This window comes from Corapipo altera, unplaced genomic scaffold (genome assembly GCF_003945725.1).
Source record: "Corapipo altera isolate COAL_440 unplaced genomic scaffold, ASM394572v1 1, whole genome shotgun sequence".
NCBI classification, from domain to species: domain Eukaryota; kingdom Metazoa; phylum Chordata; class Aves; order Passeriformes; family Pipridae; genus Corapipo; species Corapipo altera.
In genome coordinates, this window is record NW_020884873.1 from 29,638,796 (window position 1) to 29,664,162 (window position 25,367).

The window sequence follows — 25,367 nt, forward strand, 5'->3', positions numbered from 1 at the left end:
TTCCACTGTTACTACCTTTCGGCTTCCTATGTTATTCCTTAACACCACGCTAATAGAGCTCCTACTTGCAAGAGGAGCGCCGCCTGGAAGGAAGCAGTACCGCAGTGTCCGTGTGAGCTGCGGGGCTCCCTCACGGGCTCCCCGAACCCGCAGTTCCCCCGCCGGGGGGACTCGCTCGCCTCCGGGGCCGCGGGGCGGGGCCGCTGCGCCCGCGCCTGCGCGCGCGCTCCCGCCGCGGCGGATGAGCGGATCAAGCGGCGACCGGGTGGCGCCGCGCGGGCGGGGCTGGAACGGCGGCAGCGGCAGGAGCGGGGACGGGGCAGGAGCGGCGGCAGGAGGAGGAGCGGTTGGTGCCGCGCGGGGCAGGCGGAGCCGGCGGCGGGGAGGGGTCCCGGCCGCCGCCCACCCCGCACCGGACAGCTGCCCCTCCGCGCCTCCCGCCGGACGCGGCTGCGGGCAGAGGTGAGAGCAGCGGCGGGTCTGGGGCAGCGGACGGGAGTCAGGCTGGGGGTGTGTCATGATGCCACCCAGGTCCCTGCCGGCGCTGCCGGCGGTGGCAGGAGGAGGTGGCGTGTGTGTTGCCGCCCCACCGCCGCTGGGAGGGAGGGGGCTCTGGGAGCCCCTCGGAGTCTCCGGCGGTGCTGGGCCCGCGGTGGGTGTTGCCGGACGCTCGGCGGTGGCCGGAGCGGGTCCCGCAGTGGAGGCTGAGCGGGGCGCGACAGGTCGGGTCTGTAGCGGACCCCAGCGCTCCCGGTGAAGCGGGACATCTCGGCTGGGGGCTGCAGGGCCGCCTCGCCATCCCCGGCTGTTCTGATTGCCGCGATCACACTCCGGGACACCCCGGGGTCCGCCAGCCACGGGTGGAAACCGCCTGCGGAATGCAGTTAAAATTTAGCTCCTTTGACTGTCGGCAGCCTCCTTCCCCTCGCACTGGGAAAACAGTCTTCTAACGTGGCAATGCCGCGGGGAATGAAACCTAGATCCATGTTACTGTCCCTGGTCCCTTGTTGCTGCTGCCAGCCGCGCTTGTGACTATTAGCAGGCCTTCTAAATGGCTCACTTCCGAAAGAGCGCGTTCCCCTCCTGTCTGAGAGGGTTCGTGCTTAACGTACTCGGTGATCGTTCGGATGAGCTTCAGACGTTTTCTTGAAATAGTAGTCTTCATAAATTGTGTGTTACAGCAACGCGCTATAGAATTCCTTCTATGAAAGGAGGAAAGCCATCAATACAGTGTGTTACTGAAGATGTTTCTAACGAGTTTCATTGCTGCTGCTGTCCAAACGAAACCGTTCTTGGGACCGAGGACAGGAAACCTTTTAAGAACGGCTGGTTTTCATCTGTCAATTTTCATAATTTTAATCGTTTCAATTTAATCATAGAAAATATAAATCTGTTTGATCCATTAAGTTTTAATGTATTTGTGGCCCTGCTGATGCTTGTTAATTATCAACCTCATGTTTGAAGCGTTAAAGAGACAGGAGTTGATACTGAGTTGTTAGTCTGCAGTGAATGGACAGTAGCAGAAGTACATATGGAGTCGTGCTTCCCACTTGTCTTTGTCAGGTCTGTTCGTCAGCAAGTGAGAATTGAGAGTTGATACAGTTCTGGTTTTAAACGACATAAAAAAGAAAAGAACATAATTGCATTTGTTGGCTATCAAGCAGCTGTAGAAGGGACTGGTGAAATTTTCTGTATGCTGTTTTGTTTTAGAGTTCCCTGAAAGCTTTTGAGGTCATTTGTTGTTTTAGCCATGTACTGGTTTTTAATCAAAACTCCTGAACTTTGAAGTAATTTGTTTTGTGATTATACAACTTTCCAAAACTTGGCGTTAGAGCCCTCCTTTCCAGATGCTGGTTTAATACATCTGCTTCAGGATTGAAACTAGTTGGGAAAAGAGAGATGTGGGATTGTGGTCACTTGTTGGCTCTTTGGTTCCTTTTTTTTTTTTTTATTGTTGTAGAGTTGTGAAACATAGTCATTTAGCTTGGAAAAGACTAAAAATCGTGTTGTAAGTAAACTGAATTTGTCGAGGCTGATACAGCTTAGACCTCAATGAATAGGTCTTTTTTTCTACTTTAATCATGGGTGAGGGAAAGAGCTCCTTTTAAACATGCTGCTTTGTCAAATTAGTTAAAAACTGACTTTTCAGTAAAGGGCTCAGCTCATATTTCTGCTGCACATGTAAACTTCTGGGGTACTTCAAACTCTGTTCTATAAATGCTTGTGAAAGTTTGTTAACTCTTACAACATAAGGAGGAATTTTCTAGTTTGCAGGAAAAAATGCTGGACTTGTACACTTTTTGCAGGGAACTGAGTTGGGGCAGAAAGTCAGGCTTCTCCTGTTCTTTTAATAGTGCTAGCTGTATAATCTCAGGGTTTTGCTCAGAAGGGAAATAAAATGCAGGAATTATTGGAAAGTAATTTTGGGAGAAAGGAAGTTTATTGAAGACTGCTCATTTTTAGATAGCCTTTTCTTAAATTCTGTTGAAGTGATCAAAAAGGGTCTGAGGTGATGCAGCACTTACCCATTTTCTTTTGTCTGCTGTTATACTTTCAAAGAAATGGTTGTGCAATTACCTAGTACAAGAAAATGCATACTTTGTATTCTGTGAAGCTGTGCCCCAGCCTCCTCTCCATCCAGTAAATCTTTGCGTGGAGCACTCAGCCAAGTTTTAATTAACTGTGTCAAGTCAGTTATTAGGCTTTCATCTCTTCACTGATTACTGTTTTACCACCTGCCCCCCCTGCCCCGATTTCCCACAAATTCTGTTTCCTGAAGCATGCAGGGGAGTTTTCTAAGGGTTTTTGCTCACTTCTCCCTCCTGGTGCTGTGAAATTCCTCTTGCTTTAGGCTGTCAGATAACTTATCTGTTAGTCTCTTGCTCTTCTGTTTCAGAACAGAAAATAAATTTTTTGGAGAAACTACATGATGTCATATACTTAAAACTTCCCAATGGGTCAAGCAATGGGGTTTGCTTTACTTTTGTTTCTTTGTTTCTTTTTAATGAACAAGTATCAAGCTCTGCATTAGTCAAATTTATGATTAAACACAATTTTTATTGTTCAACAAAATGGAGAATTGTAAAGGAAGACAGAAAAAGACCTTGTGAAGAAATAGTGATAGCTGTAGAAAACAGCATAGTCTTACTACCTACAAGTGTGGGTTTTGCTTCAGTCTATGCAATGTGATAGAAGTAGTATAAACACAGAAGTCGATGATCCTGTTCCCCAAACTGTAACGTGGACATCTTGGTTGGGTAAATTGTGGTTCATAATACAGTATGCTGTTAATGTAGATCTTGCTTCTTCAGCAGATGTACTGTTGGAGAAGAGAGGAGCAGTAATAGAAAGCTTTTTGAGGCAGGTATTTGTGCAGTTGCTTTTTTTACAGGAAGTGAACCAGTGTAGTTCTTCGCCTAGGCTATTTCAGTGAATTGGTGAGGAAGTTAAAAAAAAGCACTTCTAAATGTCAAGTGATTCGTTAAATTTTTTCCTGAGTGAACTGTTTTTACTGTTTTTTCCCCTCCATATTCTTACGTTGTCATAATGGTGTTGAATTAATTAATCTTTCCTGGCTTTTTAGACAATATTTACAATTAACTTTTATTATAATAGGTCGTTGGTGCTAATATAATTCAGAAATATATATCCTTTGGTTTGGTTTAAAAAAAAAACCAAAGAAAAAACCAATCCAACAAAAAACCCCATAACAACAAAAAATGTGGGTTTTTTTCCAAAGGCTTTGACTCATTTTAGAGGACTGTTTCTGGATTTTGCTTGAGCGATTTCTTTTGCTGTTCTCTTGTTTTAGGTTGATAACCTCTCTGTTTAGCTTCAGCCTGGCAATAGTTTCCTTCCTTCCGTCTGCTACCTACAGCTTTCCCACTAATACAGAGTGGAGAGTCATACTTTGAGTTTAAAGCTGGAGTAATGTAAAGGGTTTGTAAAGCTCTTACTTCTTTTGAGAACACATGAACAAATATTGAGACAGGTGTGACTTTTGCAAGTTTTCTAGATCTTAGAAGGTTTAATTGTAACCAGAAAGTATAAAAAATAAGTCACTGACTTTGAACAATAAATACTTCATGGTATTGATAATTAGTAGAGGAGATATATTGTTGCTGCCTCATGGACTAATTGGAACCCCGGACTCGAAGAATCTGCATAGTTTCAGGGATGTTTTTATAAATTAGCTTCTGATTGAGGAGATGGTTTCTCTGCCTAAGAAACCCCATCAGTTTAGACACAGTCGAAGCAGCTTTATGTAGCTTTATCTTAAAACATACACTTTTTCAAATTGTGGGAACAGCAAGTTACATGCTTTTCTTGTGTTTTTTCTCATTTTTGTAATTCATACTGTAGTAAAGAGACTTGGTGGATCTTGATGTTTTGAGGACTGACAATGACTTTAAAAAAAAAGGCCTGTGTGCATTGTTGAATCCTCTAAATGGATCAAGTGAAGTTTGGGAAACAGTGCTCGTAATAGGCCACTGATTAGTAGCAGATATGTTAGAAGTGTTTTATTCAGAGTAACTGGTTCTGAATTGTACACAGTTGAAATCCGGTACAGTATTTTGCTATATTTGTTATAAAACAATGTTTTATTCCATCTGTACTCTACAAGAAGAAAATCTGTTGCAGATGTAACATATACAGTAGCATAAGAAGCCTCTTCAGAACAGCTAAAACTGCTTGACAGATGGTAAGAGGCATTTGGAAGTGAGATTTTAATTTTGAGGAAATAGCTTGGACTTCTGGTGTTAGGAGAGGAATAAATAAACCTCATTTTCTTCACACTCTTAACTGTGGATATGAGGTTTTATATCTGCATGTTCCCTCAGTACAGGATGCAGCACTGATCATCCATCCACTAAAAATACTACATCTCTCTGGAAATTCTTAAAGGTTAACAGTGACTTTGACACAGTAGTGGAATGTGTGTATATGATCTTACTCTTTTTTTCATTCAAGCATTCATTCATCCATTTGAAAGTGTTCTCATGGCATCGAAGCTTGAGCTAGTTCATGTGCTATCTGTATGTTCATACATTTTCCAGTGCATTAATCCTGTCACCCAGTGTTTGTGTTGTAGTACTGCAGAAGCTGTTAATATGACTATTCAATTGAGATAAGGAAAACCAGCATGTTTCTTTCCAGAGTTATCTTTTGCATACCTGCAAACAGAAGCCATGGCATTTTGAAGATTATTTCAAAAGACCAGTGAGTTGCTTTTGAAAAGGATTGAACTTGGACATGCAGGTGTAATACAGGTCATTTAAACATGTGCAAAAAATATTTTTATTGAATTTAGTGTTCTTGCACAGCTTATGGAAGCATGCGTGTTGTAGGACATTTCTTTTAATTGACGGTTCTAGTTATTTAAGGAAGTAGACATCAGAAAATAGGTGGGTTTTTTTTAGAATTCACATGTTTAACTGGTAGTAAACAGGTGGTCTAGTAAACCAGGTTGGGTACTTGACTGTGGCTTGGGCATTATTTATCTATTCCTAAGATAAATAAAGCATTTCCAAGATTTAAGAAATTAAATTTCACTTCTCCTTACACCCTAACATAATGAATTATACCTGTAAATGATTTCCTTGACTCTTCAAGTAGCATAAGTATCATTCCAAACCTGGCTTTGTCTCATGTGCAGTAGGTTTTTTTCTAAATACCTCATGGTGGCCACATCTCAGTGATTGCATATTTTTCCTCAAAAATATTCTTTAGATTTTATATTTCTTACAGATGATTTGGAGAGTTAAGGCAAACAGTTTATTACTTAGAACTAGATGGTGATACTTAAAAAGAGTGTTATACTGTTGATATAAGATTTGTGTGGTAAATTATAGATTCAGTTGGTTTCTAGTTCATGAATTATAAAAGATTCCTGGATTTATTCTAAAGGCAAAATGCAACATATTAAGATTCATGAAATACTTTTGGCCAGGTGCACAGCAAGTTCTTTTGCTTGAAATTTTGTGGATTTTTTCTTCCTAATTACTTTGAAGACATGTAGTAGAAAAAATGCTTTTGTGGGCAAAATGAATACTTTTTCTTGGTAACATGGGTGATGTTTGCTTAAATATTACATTGACCTATTTTTTTAGTTAATATATTCATATTTTATGGTCTTACAGTCCTTGCAGGTTTTAAAAAGAAGTGTGATGATGCTGTAAATCTGTGATTAGATACTCCTTAAATGGCACTGAATTAAGAAACTTGAAATCTTAGCTTCCCTTGTCTAACTGAAGTGTAACAGGAAAGATCACTTGGTATGAGGATATGAGGTAACAGATATAAGCCATTTTAAGTACTAAACGGTATATTTTTCTCTTTATTCTTGCACATTTAGTTCTGATGTAAATAGCTGCTTATGGGCCACTCTTTTTTCTTAGAAGCAGGCCATAGCATGGTTTGTTTCTGCAGGGGATGTAAATACTGTGGAGTGTATGACTGGAGCTAGGGAAGAATAATGTTCACAGCCATATGAAGCTTTCAAAATAAATCTCCACAAATTTGTCACCCCCTGCTCAAGCTGTTCCTCCCAGACTCATCTCAGAGGTGGCTGCCTGAGGGACCTGCTGCGCCAGGCTCCTCTGTGCATGGGGATGGGTGGTGGAGAGGAGCAGCGTAGGAGTTCTGTTCTTTGTGCAGTGGAATGCCAGTGCTGCTAGGAGGAGAAGGAGGAGGCAGTTTATTTGCAGTGGAGATTTTGGTGCAACTTGTGAACCTTTATGCTGCATAAACCAAATACTGTTCTTTAACACAGAAGGGATAGCTAGGATATTGTTTAGACATTAAACCAGTGAGCCTGAATAAACTGCAGTTTGTTGTTTTGCAACTGTGGGAGTCGCATCCAGCAGCACCATACTGTACCAGGAGAGTGGGTTTACCATTGTTCGTCACTGGGAACTAGTCTGAGAGGGACTGAAACATACTAGAGTTTGTCTGAAACTAAATATATAACAGCCCAAACCCAAATATTTAGTGTGGCTGTAGAAGATCACCAATCTCCTTCATTGCACGACTTTACCTTTGTCTCATAACAGTTCTGTTTTAAGGCTTTTGATGTAAGGAGGCCTCTCATGATATTTTTTTCAGTATTTTTTCCTGTGGAAAGCAATCACAAGAACAAGTTTATTTGTGTCACTGAGCCAGTTTAGATGTCTATTTAGAGTAGTGCAATTGACTACATAATGCATGGATAATGTTTTGGTTGAAACAAATGTGTTATACCTTAATGCATATAATGCAGTCTGTGCTACTTGGGCTTGACTCTTGAGAGTGAACCACTTAGCTTTTTCTTCTCCCTTATCCCAACCCTCACGTGTGTAGTATGAAAATAAGGCACCTCACCTGCTTGATGGATTCATTTATTTGTTCTTTCTTAGGCAGTTTACCATTGGTGTATCTACTTCATGGACAGGCACAGATAACCTTTGTGCTTCCTGTGAACACAGCAGTAGTGCAGACTCCTTGCCAGTGTTGCCACCTACGCTATGGCTCCTGAACACGAAGCTGCATTTGTACGTGTGCTTGCCTGAACACAGAGTAACTCCAGAGAGTTACAACTAGGAGCTAAACTAAATGTTAAACCCTAGGAGTGGTGCTGGGTGGAGGCAGTCTGAACTCCTGGGGAAGCCTTGCTTCAGGCCTTTGTCATTTCCAGGTGAAGAGAACCTCTGAAGTCAACCAAGTGCTTTATAAAGTGGACTTCTTTAGGAAGGTGGATATATAATTTAATTGTTTTTGGTAGAAATCACATACTCTTATACACTGGCAACACTAATGCCAGTGTTGCCCTGTTTTTCCATTGTCATGAAAGCTGCTGCACTGCACTTTTTGAGGGACTATTGGACACTCAAGTTTACTGGATTTTTTTTCGAAAAGGACTGAGTAACTTTAAAAAAAGGATATATACTTTAAGTACTTGAAACATACTGATTTTATTAATGTGTAGTCCATGTATAAATATGGAATAAAGTATCTGAAGACATCTGGTTGCTAACTAAGGGAAGTGTTAACTTTTTGTAGTATACTAGTCCTAGAAATATAGGAGTGATCCAGAGTTGAAATATTAACATGATAAAAATGACAAGACTTGGAAATGGCACGACTATTGCTCCTTTTAGCAAACAGTCCTTGAGTAATTATGAATATGTGTAATTCAAGTCTAGAGGAAATAGCTTTGTCTGGAAGCTGAAACAGAGTTAAATAAATAAAAAAAAGCTTAAAAATTATTTGTAGAAGACTTCAAATAATAGCTAGTGTTATTGGGAGGAAAAAACGCAAGGGAAAAGTTCTGTAGACTTGTGCCAGAAATAGGCATCAACTTGGGGTCAATTGCTCATTATCTTTCTGGACAATATTGGCACATGGATGTACTGTGCACCAGCTAAACTTTGTTAATACTCTGCACTGTAAAACTGGGGCAAATGCAGTGAAAATTTGGCTTTGACTAATCTTAGTGGATTTATTATATGTACTATACAGCCACCATACATTTATTCTGAGTATAGTATACCAGACAATGTAATTTTAGAAAACACGTTAAATTTTGCTAGTATGAGCTGTACACTTGAATAACTGATTATGCTGCAGCAGAAGTTAGTGCTATGTTATTCTTAGTGCTGTCTTTCCCCTTTGGGAGGCAAAGAGAGAGGTCTGTGCATCAGAAGTCATTTAGGTCTTGTGCTGGGGAGCCAAAATACAAGGTTTACAAGAGGAAATTTCAGCAACAATAATAATAGTGTTTAGATTTGCATATTTTCCAGCTCTTCAGATGCTTGACCATTAGTAATCCTCTGAATGAGTTACCTGCTCCTCTGCTCATTCCATTTGTTATGGGGAGACCTTACAATCCTCTGTGGTTCTCTGTGGTATTGTCTTGTGGTTTTTGTCCCTAATCATACTCTTTTCCAATTAAGGCAATGTCATGAAAATTATGGTAACATGGAGGAGAGGGGTGGGAGGATTGAGGAAGTCTTAAAATTCTTACCTGAAGTAACAGATAGGGTTAACTTAGTGTGACTGAACATCTGGCCACACTTCTTGTAGCTGATGTCTAACATATTGAGGGTGGATTTAAGGTGCACATCACTAATGGAGGAGTATCTTCTGTGAGTGAAGAAGACTTCCATCACTTCCCTAACGTAATGGCATCTGCTCTGCTAATGTTGAGGTGGCCTTTTTGCTTCTTTTGCATCCATTTTTTCTGTGTAAGTAGAATGGTGAGGGCCGCCTTCTTGTTAGTTTTATTGAAGAAAAAGCATTTGGGATTACTGCATTCTGTTGTGAGATATGACCTGTCTTCTTTGTCCTGCAATTCCAGCTACATTACCTGCTCCAATTTCGGTGGATAACTTCCATCTATCCCCTGGCTTGGTCTCCTACAAAAATCACCATCTGAGTGCTGCAGGGAATTTTCTTTCTTATTTCTTCTAACTCTAGGCACCATCTGACTAACTGTGGCTTGTATTCTCTCCAGATAGCTCAGACACTGCGGAGGACTACTAGCTGGGGGAGTGGATTGGCTTTTTAGTTGTTCTGTTTGTTTGATTTTTCTGAAGTGATAGGCCTGCTTGTGTTAGTTAGACAGTAGTGTGTGCTGTCTCTATGTGATATACACAGTGCCCATGTAGTATCTGCTTTACTGCAAGGACTTGTTGAACCTGAACATAATTTGTGTGTGTGCATGTATATATTTGCATTGAAAATAAGCGTACTAGTAAGACATTGGAAGGAGATGACCTCCTGTGAACTGCTAGTTGGCAATCCTCAGTTCAGGGCTCTCAGCTAGGTCTTTAGGCTGACACAACAGCTGGGGTAGCTGTGACCTGGAGTCCTTAATTTATTTTTACTTCATTATTTATATACTAATAAATATTATTTAATAATATGACATGTATATGATATACTATAAATATAAATATATATGCTATGTATGATAAAATTATACATATAATATAAAATAACTTCATTATTTGCAGTCTTCTTTAGAGAAATGAAGCTTTTTGTATGAGTAAGTAAAGCAACTTTTATTAATCTGTATTATGCAAATTGTAGACTTTGAAGGTATATCTTTGCTTCAATTAGTGTATTTTAAAAAAAAAATCCAACTTAAAATTGGGTCTGCACAATACATAAAAAGTTGCAATTCTAACACTAAAGATCTTGCTGGGCTGTCTTTTATGATCTGTTGGAGACTGAAAGATTCATGTAATAGCACGTATTTCCTGTACTGAAATTACAATTTTGTAGTGTTTCTTTTGTTAGCAAATGAAAAATCTCATCGGTAATTAAAACGTACTCCTAGTGATTGTAGAGAGAAGCCAATAAGCTAATGTTTGAATCTTGTTTTGTACGCAGAACTAAGGACCCCGCACTAACCTACCTGTAAAGATTTACTGCTTGCTGTTTTTACAAACAGTACCTTGATTGTATCTTGCAAATAGGATTGTAGTTATACTTAACTGTCACTAAACTGTGCTGCCTTGAAAAGGGGCAGGACAAACCTTAATGCAAACAGCTACATTAAAATACCTGGGATAGAAAATCATAAGGGGAAAGCATGGACTTAGTTAAAGCTTGTGATACTTGTAAGCTGAATCACAGAATATTCTGGGTTGGAAGGGACTCACAAGGATCATCAAGTCCAACTCTTAAGTGAATAGCCCATATAGGGATTGAACCCACAACTGTGACATTATTGGCACTATGTTCTAACCCACTGAGTGGAGACACCTCCTCTTCAGAAATGAGGATTACATCTATTTAAATGGTGCACAAAATTACTGAGTGTAAGGAGAGGTTCTAAGACAATTTTGAAATTTTCAACAAGAATGAATGTTCTACCTTGATGAAAAAAGTTCTTCTTTGATTAAAAAAGCAAGTCTGCTAAGGCAAAGAAGCACATAGCAGAAAGCTTGTACATGCTAATCAGGGTAGAACACAGAATAGAGATCAATGAGCTGCCCTATAAAATGAGAGAAAATGGTGAAAAAGAAACCTGAGAGAGTGTTCAGATGGGTCTGTACCATGTCAGCTACTTTAATTAAATATTAACTATACCCACTTACTGTCAGTGCTTCAAAGAACAACGCTCAATATTCCTCTCTGTTCATTAACAAGAATATTTTCTTTGAAGCTTAATAATCAGTTTCTTTCAGTGTCATATACTCCATTTGGTTCTCAGCTCGAGCAGGGAAACATACTTTATTTCTATGCAAGCTAAAAACTGGTGTAAGGAAATGAGGCCTGTGGGGTCAGAGGGCTTGGCTTTTGGTGGTTTGCTTTGTTTTCTTTTTAAATTTGGAAATCTCTGCTCTAGTCACTCTCAGATCACATGTTACAAATTGTACTACCTTGCTGATCAGACACATTCTTGTTCAATTAAAACAATCTTTAATACTTTCCCCATGTTTTTGGCTTATAAACAATATTTGTATTCAGTGAACTTTAAAAATTTGTCCTTGTATATATCTCATTGTTGATTTCTACCTTCTTCCTGTACAGAGCTTGATTTCTGTCCAAAAGATTAAAGATCTGGTAGGTGGTGGTTATTTTTCAAGCGTAACAAATCAGTGACTGCATGTTGTACCATTTTTTGCGTATAAATACTTATTTTTTGTTACTAATTGACCAGAAAAGAACTTAAATACACATTTTTTTACTGTTTATTTTATCAATTATCAAATTATATTTCATCCCTTTTTATGAAATGAAGAAAACTGGTTGTTTTTTATTTAAGTCACTTTCCTCTCTGATTGACAGGTTGTTTTTGTAAATATAACCCACTTGTGAACAGGACTTGTGTTATCTCCTAATGTAAATAACCTCCATTTTAGCAATTGCCATATAAACAGCATTGATGGAATTGGGGCATGAATAAGAATAAGGTAAAAGTTAACACTGAGCTGTAGTGTTTCTGTTGCTGTAGTCTGTGAGTGCTTCCAAGTATTACCTTTACAGGCTCTATAGATTAAATATTTGCCAATAGGAATCTCAGACAAATGTATTGCAGATCTTTCTCTGCCTATCTTCCTGCACTGTAGTTCTTTGTTCCCTTACACGGATTAATTTCTGAACTCCATTCCTTAATTATTCTGCATTATAATTTGTGGACTCCTCCTTCCTCTTATTACAGCTATAAGAATTCATTATGCCTCTGAAATAGTTATCAGTATGACACTTCTCATGCTGTGAACAGTTAAAAATTATATCTTCCTGTCTTCTTCATCAGAACTTGCAACAATAGCTTATGCATCAGGCTGATGAAGATCCAGCAGAAAAATCAGATGGCTGCATGGCTTAGTCTGCTTTTCGAAAAGAGACCAGTAATTCTTCTGTAACACTGTGGTATTGCTGTGTAGTAACAGCAGGCTCAAACCACTTCTCAAACAGCTTCTCAAACCACTGATGTTTTTGGTTTTAATTTTAAACTTCAGGAAGCTAAGGCTTGTTGCATCTTAAAAAAACAGTGTTAAGGGTAAATCGATTGTATATTGTTCTTAAGAACTACAGACAATGAGTTTTAACTTTTTTGCTTTTAATTCTGTATACAGAGTATTGTCTGGCAGTTGACCTTTTGTGAATTTAGTTTGTACAAAAGCATTTGTGCCAGCAGGCATGGTAGAGGAAGAGGAAACTAGAGTGACAGAGACCTAATGTTACTCTCAGTGTACAGCGTCCAGAAATGATAGCTGAAACATGTCTGAGGTATTAAATATAAGTTTGGACTGTGATTCATTATAGGCATTTTATAGACATTTTTGTGGGTTTTAAAAACTGCTTAAGTTTCCATTGTTAACAAATAATTTAATTTAAACAGTTCGGTGTTTTTTTTGTTTTTGTTTTTGTCCTTCGCTGTTAGTTTCTTGTAGGTGATTAAAACTTCTTGTTTAGCATTTCTGAATATGGTTTAATGCCTTGATAGGCAAATGATGTTTGAATTTGCACTTCTGTCTGTAAACTCTTGGAGGAGGGAAGGAAGAGAGAAATGTGGTGGGTTTTTGTGATTTTCTTGTTTGTTTTTATTTTGTCAGGGAGTAGCTGGTGTTTTTATGACCTGTAACTTGCTATAGCTGACCTTCTGCAGGCTGCACTCTGTGTTCTGCAGCAGAGCAACCCAGACAGGGGAAATTGTAGAGTAGGAAAAGTAGTTTCTAAACAACTTTCATGTTGGCAAAGACTTGGAAAAAGACCTGAATAAAGGAAGGTGTGTGCATGTTATTGGGGTTTTAATTTGCAATCTGAAAGCTCTCACTAAGTCCTCACCTCCTTTTCTGGTGTCAGGGGTCCCAAGAGTTGAGTCTTGAAGGAGGAGAGAAGAAATAATGGGGCTTTTCTATTACCACCTCCAGTTGTGGTAGGTGCAGTTTTCCAACTTCACTTATAACCTGTCCTCTTCTTTTGACTCAATGTTGCTGTTGCCCTCGATACGGAATGAAAGTCCCCTTGAGGTCTGGGGGCCTTAGTCACCACCCTGTTACAGGGTCATGTTTGTTTGAAATTTGTTCTGCGTTTTTAAAAAAATAGATTTATTTTAAAAAAATTATTTCTGTGTTTGTCCTGCTGTAACCATCTTTTAGGCGATGACTCTGTGTCATTAACTGTTTTGGTTATAATTTTCTGACGTTTCTAAATGTCTTTTTTCCATCCCAGCAGTATTCCATGCATAATAGTTTTATCTTTAGCCCCACACGTTTAGCTCTCTTCTTTCACTTAAGTATATAGCAGCATATTTGTTTCTTCTTTGCTGCTGTCCTATCTGTCTTAGCAATTCAGAAGCTAGTAGCATTCTTCTGTGTTCTTGTTCTTTGCTTTACTTTCTCTGGAGGAAAATACAGGTGTTCGCTGATGTAAGCTTGCATGATGCATGCATATTTTGCAGTTGTGAAATTTTAAATGTCTCTATTTGAAGCCTGTGCGTGGCAGTCTTTGCTGCTTAACTTGCAAAGATCGCGCTATTGTAATTGTGTGAGAGAAACTGCAGTGCAGGTGCTTATGTCAGCGTCTCCTCCCTCCTCAAACAAATTACTGCAAGCATAAGCTGTACAAGCAAATATGGTAACACTCCACTCCTTCCAAAACTGTGTCCAGGGAGGTTGTCATCAGCATAAATTTATTTGCTAGGAGCATTACTTGTAGGAGCCCTACTGCTGATATCAGATCTGGTGGAATGCAGTGGTATCAGTCTGCTCTCCATTATATCCTTGGACTTTGTTTGCAGAGTTAATGAAGATGACATGTTATTTTGTGTCTTGGCTTCTGCTCCTCCTGTCGCTGTTTCTGCTATCTCATGCATTTTCTAATTGCCAGCAAACATTTTGCTGAGTAGCAAAGAAAGTAATTTTGATCTTTAGCAGGCTGTCCTTTCTCATAGGGAATGGAAATGAACCTCTTATGAATTCTGATTTGTGAGCATTACAAAGAGAAACTTGCATGCTCTGTGTCCTGAGAGCTAGTGTTTTTGTACTTCGCTTGAGATGCATAATGAGGCTCGCAGCTAGGAGGAGGCATTTATCTGGGGGAGCATTGAAATTGCTGGTGAGGTGGTTCCTAAAGGTACTGACTTGGTAGTGATTGTGCCATTTTTCTACCCATTATGAAATAATGTGAACCCACCATGATGGTGGCATGGGATTTGCATAGTTTGCTCTTGATTCAGTTTGCTTCTGATGTGCAGCAGAACCTCTAAGAGTTTTTGCAATGGGATAGAACATACTTTGCTTTTGTCAACTCCAGTTAAAATTTTAGGAAGAAAGGGAATTATGGGTCAAGGCAATGTATACATGGATTCATGTGACTTCTGTTTCCAGGAGTGAGGAGTAGTTTGTTCTTGTGAAGCTCCTGCTGTGTTTCTCATGATGTGGACAGTCAACTTTAAGAAAAAAAGTGACTGCTTCGGGGAGGTTCTACATGGAAACTGTGTTGCTGACAGTTTAGTGTGTTTAGCCATCTTTCACTGCGAAACTGAGATGTTTGCTGTGCAGGCCATTATTTTCTGGAAAGTGCCCCAATTTCAGGTCAATTGGAAGCTCAGAGAGTCCAGGTGTACCCACCTACACAAGAACAGCACTTTCTCGTCAGGATTTCAGGGTTACTACAGAAAACCTAATTTCGTTTTGGTCAGCTGAAATGAAATGTCTTGAGTGTGCTCAAATCCCATAGCAGGAACAGTTTATTGTGAATCTCTGTTTTAAGGATGATCTCACCTTAAAAATTTTTGTTTAACTGGCATTATTTATTACTATTTCTTTAGTGAGCTGAGAAAATTGGTTTTCAAATTAATGCATCTTGCATCTTTTCTTACCATGTGAGGTATGTTCTGGAAGTGCCTGAACTGAAGATTCTTGCAGCACCCTTACAGCGTGTTTCAATAATATTCAACAATATTCTCTGTATTGCGGTCCTTGCCCAGGGTTGAGGCAGGGAGGTCAGCTTTGTGAAATACTGCCATCTACAGCACTGTCAAGGGTAACTGAACAGCAACCAAGAGAACTCCTTGGAAGTTGTAAGACTTGAAGTATGCCTTAAATGAACATGGAGATGATTCTGACTTTTAGCCACCTCAAAAAGGATCTGTTTCTGAAATGAAGAGCTAGTTCAAGGTTGTTTATATACCCAAACAAATGCTTGTTGAGCAGATATATTGTGTATATTTGAAAATAAGTTTTAAAAATGGAAAAAAATAATTAACACCACTCTGAACTTCAGTAGTGAATAAAGTTATATGAAGATATAGCATCTATATTACTGGAAACAAAATTCTGATGTTTAAACTGAGTTGTAACTATAAAATGGTGCTCATCAGCTCAGAATCACTAAACAATCAGAAATTACTTTACCTGCTTTTCCTTCTGTTGAAAAAGTAATGTTTCTACTTAGTGTCTTAACTGGAAAAAAAAAAGCATGACTTTATTTGTTCTGATGCTAAACACTAATAATGATGATTAATATGAAGGCATAGATGCAACAAGAAAGTACAGAGAGATGCAGATTTTTTTTTTCTGCTGTTATGATGCAACAGCCTCCTGTACCAGAACAGCTTAGAAAAAATTGTATTGTCCTTAAAAGAGCAGAATTTTATACCTGGCTTAAAATCTTCTAGTATAATATGAATTTCAACATCAAATGGAAAATTTTGGAAACCAGGAATGGTAGTAATTTACTTTTAAGCAAACCTAGAGAGTGCTTTTGGTGTGCACCTGTGACAGCATTTGTCATGCGGAATAGCACTTTGTTCTGAGTCTGGGTACTCTGAAAGGCTCTTGTAAGTGACTGGGCATATGTTTACTACAGTCTTCTGCTTCCTTTGATATTTAGGACCGTGACTATAGTCTTCTATTCCCTTCATTATTCAAGGGTGTGGTAATAGAGTAACATAGTGATTGCCCCAGCTGCAACAAAACCAAGGAGTTGAAAAGAAACCTGATCATCAGAGATTCACATGCATCTGAATTTCATGGCAAGTAGGCATGATTTTTTAAGAGGAAATAACTATCATCTAGGAAAGAAGTTAGAAAGAGAAATGAGAATTCCAGCTCCTTCTGCCTGTCCAGTTGTTCTACTAATTTAAAAATTGCAACCATGGAAAAAGCAGGTTGGATGACATAAATTTTAAGTGTATTTCATTGTCAAGAGCCAGTCTAAAAGGATGAAGATACCTTACTAGGGAGAATCAGGTTAAGCTCTGTGAATGTGAACTGTACCATACAATTAATATCTGTTGTTAAAGATAAGCATGAGAAAGCAAAATCAAACTTCATAGCCCACCTAGCTCATCTTTATCCTTTATTTCTAGACCTGTTTTTTTCTGTTAAACCTTCGATTTTGCCTTTATAAACTGTATATGTTTTGGAATCTTTGTGAAGAATTGAAGAATTTTTCAGTTCTTCTTAAAATGTGATTTATTTATGAATTATGATTTTTACTAAAACAGCTAACAGATCCTTGAAAGTGTCTAAGGAGACAATTGTGCTATGCTTTGTTTTTTGATTGAATGCAGTATGCTATTCTCCAGTCTCAGAGTAGATAGACTGCTTAGCATTTTAATTGGTTTTCAAGATGAATTCAGCTTTAATGTTCAAGGCCAAAGACAGGGTTATGAAGGTTAATTATACTTACCAACATTTGGGAACAGTCAATTCTCTTTGTATGTGAAGTGTTGGCATAGTGCTTTTCTCTTGGGGCGGAAATTGCTTATTACTTCATCATGTATCTGGATTGCTTGTGTGCTTATTGTGGTTAGGTGGTTTCCATAGGTAAGCCTCTCAGTTATTGTACAGTTTGGGCTTTGAAATATCCAGCTGGCTTTTCACTTTAAATCTGGATTTTATCAAGTTAATAGCACTCCTGGAGTTACCTTAATTTTATATTCAGTGTCTGTTGCAGACAACTTGAATATGAAAAAGCTGAAATTATGAATATCGCAGACTTTCTAGAAGCCATCACGGAAGTGTAAAACATACCATTGTATTAAGAACTACTGGCTTATGGTATTTTTTTCTCAGGTTGTGATCATCAGGAGGCGGACAACTCATCCTTCTCTGAATTCTGTTGAGGGCTGCAAAAGGAAGGAACAAAATCCTTTCTTATGGGAAAGATTATGTATGTCTGTGTTTTTGAGGTGTTTTTGAGATCAGAGGCTCTGCATGCTTGTTGATGTCATTGAAATCAATATTACATGTGCTTTTTGACAATTTTGAGAAAAAAACAAACCAACAAACTTTTACTCTCCTACATGTTTATTATAAGATTTCTTCGATAAATCAGAGTTTTTAGAAGTTAAAGACTCTAGTTGTAACTACAGTGTACCTGCTGAAGTTGACTGGTTTGTATCTGTGACAGCTGGTTTTGGATATTCAGTCTGGGCACTCAGTTAACAGTGAACTGAAAATGCAGGACCACAAGCCTTCTCCCATCACCCCTTTTAGCATTGCACGTAGTTGGAAGCATGTAGTGCTGGTTACTCTTACAGCTGCTCCTGCAGGAAGTGTAAAGGAGTACATGCAGTTTTCCTCCTTCCGACATACCAGTGCAATGTGTGAAAGTGAGGGTCAGAGATGGGATGTGCCCCAGGAACACTCTTACTCTATGAGTAAGTTGGACATGTGTTTTTGTTCAGTTACAGCTTTTGAGCTATTGCTGCCTGGCTCCATATACATTGTGAAGTATAGAAATTAGCATTTCGTTCTTTTCCTACATGCCAGACTTGAAAGCAGCTTACAGATGTATTTCCAAGGGAATAAAATGTGTAACATTATACACAGAGGTGTAGTTAACTGCTGTGGCAGAGATGCAGGGTATTGAATTGCTTTATGCTAATATTATCTTGGTAGTTTAGCTCGTGTTATCTTGGTATTGTGTGTAATTTTAAATATGAAAGTAAATTATAAAATGTTATTAACTGATAACTCTTGTCAGTTTGGGTGATAGTACTGGAATGAGGTAATGCTGTAAAAGAGAGGGATGTCGGTTTTTTCTTTTGAAAGATAAATACATTCTTTCTTGGAATTATTCTTACTTACTATAAAAATAGCAACAGAATTTGTTTGAGCTCACAAGTGTTGCATCCTTCCTTCCAAGCACTTGTGCCTGTCTTCTGTCTGACCCTGCATTCTTGAACTCTGTTATGTCTCTCACAACCTGCACCATGCTGTTCTGAGTCCCTTAACTAAATGAGCACTGGGGGGCTGGATAGAGAATGGTGGAGAAGCAGGATTCAAAACTTCCTATCACACAATGCTATGGTATTGCACAGCTGAGAGGATTGTATTCACTTTAAATCAGGTGTTCAAGCTGTCTGATGGCCCTCTTAAACCATTTTATTGGAAAGAGAATTCCCACTACTGGAGTAGACTGGGTGGAAGGGCAGGAGGATGTGCCTTGTCCATTAAATATTTGTTTAGCCTTGAACACAATAATTCTTTGTCCAGGATGCTATTTTTTTCTCTCTTTGTTTTCTTCTCTGAAGCATTTCAAAGAACTTTCAAGGAAGTGTCAAGACTTTATTTTCCTGTACATGCTTACAACCACTCCCTGGTTGTCAGGGAACAGAACCCTTTATCCCAACCATGACGTGTACTAAATTCATGCAGGCAGAGAAGAAAGTATCTCCTTTATTGGTCCCTGAAGCAAAATGTTAAATGTACCCTGATAATATGTGTTTCTTGCTGTGAAGAATCTTGATGTCTCCTCCCAATACTGGGAGCAAAAAGCATTCTGCTCTTCAGAAATGGGATAGCTTTGGGAACAAAATGTCTAACTCTTGTGCTTGAGGGCTGGCTTCGATGTGTGAAAGGCTTACCTTCTATTTTCAGCTCTGGCAAAAATTATTTTTTTATAAGTTCCTTGTTTGTTTGTTGCAAAGAGTGTGAGCAGTTGCCTGACTTCCATTAGGCAGTGATATTGAGCTGATTTCTGAGGGCTGTGAATTACAGGCCTGTTGTCACTTGATAATGCTTGTAATTCTTCCACAGCTGCTTGTTGTGGCAGGCTAGGTGCTTCTCCTTGCCCAAAGAAATGTCATGGAGGAGCATGTAATTTGTAGAAATAGGTGGGTAAACAAGGGGTTTAGTACTAGGTCACCTGCCAAGTCTGCAGTGCAACAATATTTTACAGTTCCAGTGATCAAGCTATGTCATTTTAATGTTATTAGTATCCTGGTTAACTAAAAGCTATGTGAGATTCTTGCAGCAGTTCCAAATCCAAGTTGATCAGCAGTTACTCAGTTGCTTCAGAAAACAGGCTTGGATGTTTGGTGCTAAAAGCACTAGTCCTTGTTAAGGCTGTACAAAGTCCATTTGTAATATTTTTTTCCTGTCTTTAGAAAACCCCCACAGAACAAAAACAATGCAAAAACTCCCATAAAAAAACAACTTCCCCAAATAAAAAAACAACCCCGCCAAAAAACCTATGAAAGATTCTGAATTGCGAATGTGTAGAATAGCACTGACACCTGAAAAGCAAAGTTATGTTCATCAGCTTATTTTAATTCAGTATTAGAGTGAAAAAAAATAAACTTGGCATCAACAATGGAAATCTAAATTAGACTTTCTAAATCTTTTTAATAAACCATGATGTGTAAGCCAGATAGTATCACTGCCTGTTTGAACCTGCTGCTACTTTAAGTTAGGATTTTTAGAGGTTTTCCTATTGCAGTAGGCTACTCTGACCTTTTGTTCCTAAATTTTCATACAGATATCATCTATCTTGAAATTGTGGAAACTACCTTCTAGCACTAGCCAAAAGAAATCCAAATGAAGGCCATCTCTTTTGTCATCAACTCTATTTTAATATCAAGAAGAGGCAGTGCTGCCAAGATACGGAAATTAACTTGTACATGGGAATAAACATTAGGTTCCTGTTAGAAATATCCAATTTTAATCCTGTAGAAAGTCCATTTCTTAAAAACCTCTCAAACATAACTGTGTTGCAGCTAAGCACAGCTCAACTCAGACATGTTTGTCTGTGTTGTCTTCTTTCACACTTTTAATCTTAGAACTTCCATTGATTTTTCTATTTTATGTGTTTCAGTTTAGAGCAGAAATTAGGATTGCAGTTACTCTCTTACCTGAGCTCCTGTGAAATGTATTCATGATGCTCATTAGCAGGACCCAGAGAGGTAATATCAATTCTTATTTCGCTGATACAGCCATTGGGGTACAGAAAAGTGATTCTGTACTGGTAGGTCTTTGGGAGCTCTGGATGAATAAAGATCATCTATTTTATTCACTCCACATTAATGCTATTCTTCAACAGTACTTGCTGGTGAAAAAAATTATTACTACTTCCAGTGGTGCTTGCTACCTTTGAGAGCAATCGTTTATATATACTCTCAGAACAGCTTTCTGCAACTTTATTCCTTATACAGTTGATTGTATTTTTGACCTGCAAGTAAGGCTTAAAATATTTCTATATCTATGATCTCATTGTAAGATGTTTAGATACATCATTTGATATATTAGACTTTTAATACCTTCTTGAGGTTTTTTCAGCACAATGGATGAATTGTTAATCATATTCTTAAAATGTTTTTCATAGTCTTGAAATGGTCTTTTTTTTTTTTCTTTCTCTTTAATGCTTTGACTCTCTGTTTGACAGTAATGTCTGTCAAGGTGAAGTATTTCTTTTAGGAAAAGCAAGGTTGGATTTTGTTTTGGAATGTTCCATGCAGAGGAAATCCAGATCTATCTCCTCTCAGGATGGCAACTGATTCCACTCTGGCATCAGAAACAGAAGGATTTGTTCTGCCTCCTGTCCAGCTTGACTGGGGAAACATATCTGCTGATTTATCTTACTTTTTCATTTCAGGAAAACCTTTAAAAACAACATTGCTTTTCCTTTTGCCTTGGCTCGATTCCCATCATATCCTGCAGGTGTTGGGCGAGTGTGTCTGTGTGTCTGTGCTTACACAGGCTGTTATGGTTGGAATGGAGGTGAGTTAAAAGATGACCCTCAGCTGTTCTGCTGCTATGCCAGACCCATAGGAGTCCTTTGACCTAGCTCAGTTTAGATTATGTGCATTCTGTGGGCGTCTGTTTAAAATAATTTGCAATAGGGGGGGTTCTGTGACAGAAGAGGGTTTAGGGACCACCTGCACAGACAGTTCAGAAAGGCAGCAGTCACAGTGGAAAAAGAGGTGGTAAGGACCAGGTGTGGGGGACTAGTAATCTCCTAATCCCTTTCAGTTGTCTCTAAAAGAATGCGTCCCAATGCATCTTCATACAGCTGCCAAAATGAGAGAGAAAAAATGACAGGGTGCCATCTGGCCTCTCATCACAGTGCAGAGCAACCTTTTTCTTTTCTTTTTTTTTTTTTTTTTTTTTTAATACTCTGAGCTATTATGAGAGGCATCTTGGTTTCTAATGCAAAGTTCTAGATGAACATGAATTAACTAGATGTCTGAGGAGATGCAGGTGTGTGTGAAAGACTATTAGTATTACCTTCACAGATGTGAAAGAAAACTGCTAATGCTGTTAGAAGAAAGGCAGGATTCCTTGACTTAAAGTACTAAATTTAACATGTTGCTTTCTTTTAGATTTTGTCATTGTGCAGGAAAAATGCAAAGCCCAAACAGCAAATGTACCCTTAAATAACAGGGCAGAGTTCTGAAAGGAATATGGTTTGGAATGTATCTAAGGAATATGGTTTGCAATGTGTCTAACCATTACTTTGAGTGCATCCTTTTTTCTTCAAAACCAAAACTCTCATTGGCCAATTTAACCTTGTTTAAGGTTCTGCATAGCATCCACATAGTTATTTTACTGGCTGGTACTGCAGTAAAATAATGTAAAAACTAAAATGTATGTAAAAATAAAATGCTAGATTTGGTGTTTTAAGGTTTAAATCTTCTTTGTCTAATTCACAATGAAGCAAAAAAAAAAAATCTTCTGGATATTTTATGAAGCTTCATAGAATCTCTCTGATTCTAGCTTAAATGAACAAACCCAATGATTTATTGCCTCTCTTATTCTTACACTCAAAAGTTAGATTGAGCCCTAAGTAAAAATGTCTTGTGGAGGCAAACTGTGTAATGCTTTAAGTAACTAGACACCTGTAAGTGAAGAAACAGACATTTTTACTATTAAGACTAACAACTCATTTGAATTATGGGAACAGTTGTGCAGAATATATATCTTGAGGAGTGGGACAGGTTGGAGAGTTTTGAAGTGTATTTCAATGGCCAAAGGACTCCTGAACCCTTGGGATTTAGCTTTTAGAGAGGATGATGGATTTTATTATCTGATGGTTATTCTTACCATCTCTTCTGTACTGTATTTTTATCAGGACAAGTTTGTGTCTGGTAGTAATCTATTAAAGCTTGTCTCTAAAGTAGTAATTATTAACGTTGCAGTGGATATTCAGAAGTTTGCTACACTTTCCTTGGTGTTCATTGCCATCTAACTCTTTCAAAAGATGGCAAGTGGAAGCACAGTCCAGATACCTCACTAACTTATTTCTAGATGAGAGATGTTTTCAGGTCTTTTTCTTAAGCTTCAAATTTCCTGTTTTTTGGTGTTTTGGTATTTTATATTTTTTTCCCCTTCTGAAAAGAGCACTACAGAAACAGAGGAAATAGTGTTCTTTGCATGTGGACTGTTTGGGAAATGAAGAGGCAGATGATGAAACGTGGGGTGGAAGGAAGTGTTATGTACAGGTAGATTTGGTGGCTGATAGCATTAAGTGATCACAGTATACCTGGGGGACTTGAGGCAGTTGTTGAGTTCTGCTGTGCTTATACTCGTAGCAGACTTTTGAGCATTCAAACATTCCAGTTCAGAGTTAATGTAACTGTCGTTTGTCACCTATGACTTCTCCTATATAATTACTGATTTTTGTCAAGCTCTTCCATTTGGACTGACTTAACAGTAGAAGGAACCTAGAGATGTACTCAACTCTCGAATTTCTCTTCTAGAATTGCACAATGCAACATCTTCCTAGTTCTTCCAAGTTCTTAATAGTGTAAGATGCTTAGCTTGAGAGTTGAGGAAAAATCGTGATTTCTTTGTTTACCAGATATTTTGCTGATATTTTACCCTGTTGCCCCTTCTCCATGTTTACCAGTAACTGAGCTTCAGTTCCTGCTTTCTCAGAACTAATCACAACAAACGCAGAGTACTTGGCATGCAGTAGCACTGTATCATGTGCAAGAAATTGGCCTGATCTCTAGCTTGTTAATGAAGTGTACTTGGTGTGTGGACTTGTTAGCTAAGAGGGATGGATGATCTGTGGCCTTACACTACAACTAGGAGGCTGCAGTTCCTCTGGTCCACTGGATTCAATGACAGCATGAGTTACACTTAGATTGAGAGCCTCGGTTTGATCACCCTAGTTAGATTTAGAAAGTAGATTTCCTTTAATCTCTTAAAACCGATCCTATACCTGCTAGCTCTTAATTTCTATTAAACTTGTTCCTTTTTATTTGTTTGTTTCAGCACTTAGATACCTTTCTTAAGAGTGTTAGCTTAAACTTCCTTATGGATCTTACAGAACTGAATGCACTTATAACCACACTTCAGAACTGCTTACCTAGGGTTCACCTGGTTATCCGGATGAGTGGTTCAACACGAGTCATCAACATGTCCTTGCCACAAAGAAGAGGAATGGTGTTCTTGGATGCATTAGACAAAGCATTTCCAGCAGGTCAAGAACAGTGATCCTTCCTCTCTACTTAACACTGGTGAGTCCACATCTGGAGTGTTGGCTCCAGTTCAGGGCAACCCAGTACAGGAGAGACATGGACATATTGAAGAGAGTCTAATGAAGGGCCATGAAGATGATCAAAGGCCTGGATCATCTCTTTTATGATAAAACGCTGAAAGAGCTGGGACTGAAGGCTCAGGGGGATCTCATGAATATGTATAAATAGCTAAAGGGAGGGTATAAAGGTGACAGACCCAGGTTCTTTCCAGTGGTGCCCAGTGATGGGACAAGAGGCAGTGGGCACAAACAGAAACACAGGAGGTTTTGTCCCAACATCAGGAAACATTTTTTGACTATGATGGTGACCAAACCAAGGACCTGGGTGAATTTTTATCCTTCTTGACATCAGTGTGAAAAACTAGTTTTCTGTTTTCCTAGCATGCCTTGCCTGTCCTTGTTGCCATGTTGATCTTTGAAATCAGTGTATTATTATGCCTGTGTCATCTTAAAAAAAATTGCAGTATATTCTTATCTGATACACATTTTAGGCAATTTAAGTGCTTTTACTTATTTTAGGCTTTAAGTAAAGAAGTCAGGCATCCAGCAGAACTTAGGTCAGTTTGGAGGTCAGAGCCCTGGAGAACACTTCTCCTTTGGAAAGACCGGATCAGCATGCAGTAGCCATTTCACCACGCACTTGGTGTTGCCTGGTGGCAGATCACTGGTGAGGCTGTACCTTCCCCGTGAGATGTGATGCTGGAGTGCAAGATACTGATACTATAACAGATCACAAAACAGTATCGCAGTGCAAATGCCATATCTTATGACTGTAGGTGATAGTACTTAGGGAGAAAGCAAAACCCATTTCAGCCATGAGATCAGGCAAAGACTCTTGATGAAACTCTCCAGATTTAGTGACGTGTTGGAACTGAAGCTAAGCTGTGGGAGAAGGGGAAGAAGAGTCTTTTTGTGGGTTGAATTATGATTTAATGTTAGAAAAGTACTTCCAATAGGATATTACTGCCACAGTGTCAGGACTAAATTCTCTAATGTGCCTGGAACAAGTATCATGTTTGGTGAGGAGCTTTTTTTATACTGGCAGAAAAAGGGGGTTGTATTTCCTACTAATGCCTTTATTCGGTTAAACAAACATTCCCTACAGTAAAAGTTCATGTAATCTGGTTAACTTACGGAATTTATAAGTCAATGCAGAGCAC

The 25,367-nt window shown here is 38.8% G+C and overlaps 1 protein-coding gene across 2 annotated transcripts in view; it reads left to right on the top strand.

Moving 5' to 3' along the window:
• Positions 1-339: 339 nt before the first annotated feature.
• The window catches only part of OSBPL8 (oxysterol binding protein like 8), an 88,641-nt gene continuing 63,613 nt past the window's right edge, over positions 340-25,367 (top strand). For both annotated transcript variants that reach the window (XM_027654306.1, XM_027654315.1), the window contains exon 1: positions 340-462. The gene's annotated coding sequence lies outside the window, so the exon portion shown is untranslated. The remainder of the gene's footprint in view (positions 463-25,367) is intronic.